The sequence below is a fragment of the Sturnira hondurensis genome, unplaced genomic scaffold (genome assembly GCF_014824575.4).
Source record: "Sturnira hondurensis isolate 20B ecotype Veracruz unplaced genomic scaffold, ASM1482457v3 Scaffold0019860, whole genome shotgun sequence".
NCBI classification, from domain to species: Eukaryota; Metazoa; Chordata; class Mammalia; order Chiroptera; family Phyllostomidae; genus Sturnira; species Sturnira hondurensis.
The window spans coordinates 330,460-331,725 of record NW_028092491.1 but is presented as its reverse complement, the minus strand read 5'-3'; the positions used below and the strand labels follow the sequence as shown (position 1 = coordinate 331,725).

Genomic DNA, 1,266 nt, shown 5'->3' with positions numbered 1-1,266 from the left:
TCATCTTACATTACAAACTACCATTATTCTGCTCCACACATTTCTCATGACATTTTTCACTTCCTTATTCCTGATGGTGTAAATCAGAGGATTGGGCACGGGTGTTAGGGTGGTGTAAAAGAATGTCACCATTTTGTCAAAGGAGAAAGTGGATGGAGGTCGTACATACGCGATTATGCAGGGAACAAAGAACAAAACCACAACAGCAACGTGAGATCCACAAGTAGAGAGAGCTTTCCATTGCCCTTCAGTACTGTGAGTTCTCAGAGAGAACAAGATGATACCATAGGAGGCAAGCAACAAAGAGAAGATTATGATGCATATAAACCCACTGTTGGCCACAACAAAAAAAAAAAAAAAAACAAAGACAGGGGTGTCGGTGCAGTCCAGCTCTAATAGTGGGTACAAGTAACATATGAAATGATCGATGACATTGGGGCCACAGAAGGCCAACTGTAAAACAAAGAGAATTTGTATTATGGAGTGGAGAAAGCCCCTGTCCAGGCCACTCCCATCAGAATGCCACAGAGCCTCCAGTTCATGATAGAAGAGTAATGCAAGGGCTTGCAGATGGCCACATAGTGGTCATAGGCCATGACTGTGAGGACAATCACCTCTGCTCCAGCAAAAAAGTGTCCAGCAAAGAGCTGGGTCATGCAGCCCTCAAAGGAGATGGTCTTCCTCTGAGACAGAGAGTCCACAATCAGGTTTGGGGTGATGGCCGTGGAGAAGCAGGCATCCAGGAGGGACAAGAAAGCCAAGAAGAAGTACATGGGGGAGCCCAGGAGTGCTGGGCTGCTGCTGATGGTCACCACAATGAGCAAGTTGCCCCAGAGAGTTGCCATGTAGCTCAACAAATGTAGAACAGATACTATTTTCTGAATGTTTGGATTCTGTGAAAGCCCCAAGAGGATGAACTCTGTTACAAAGCTGTGCTTTTGCATGATTTCCAAGAAAAAGATAATTGCCACCAGAGTAAGAATATAAAATCTACAATTATGACCAAAAAATCACTGGAGTCTAGTTTATGATACCATTTTATCACTGTCATTGACCAGTTGGTGCATCCATGTGAAAAGATGGTTACACACTTCTGTTGTAAAGGAGAATAAAAAATTAGAAAGTTGTTCAAGGCTGTAGTGAGATGTCAGGCAGAAGTCAGGAGGAAATAAATTATTCAATACTTTAAAGTTACCACAGTTTATATATAGGAAAAGTATTCATATACAGTAGGGAAGAGACATAGTTTTCATCTCCACTGCAAAA

General features: G+C 42.4%; 1 pseudogene; it reads right to left on the bottom strand.

The window, feature by feature from the left end:
• LOC118974830 (olfactory receptor 4C15-like) lies at nt 1-944 on the bottom strand (annotated as a pseudogene).
• Nucleotides 945-1,266: the final 322 nt, after the last annotated feature.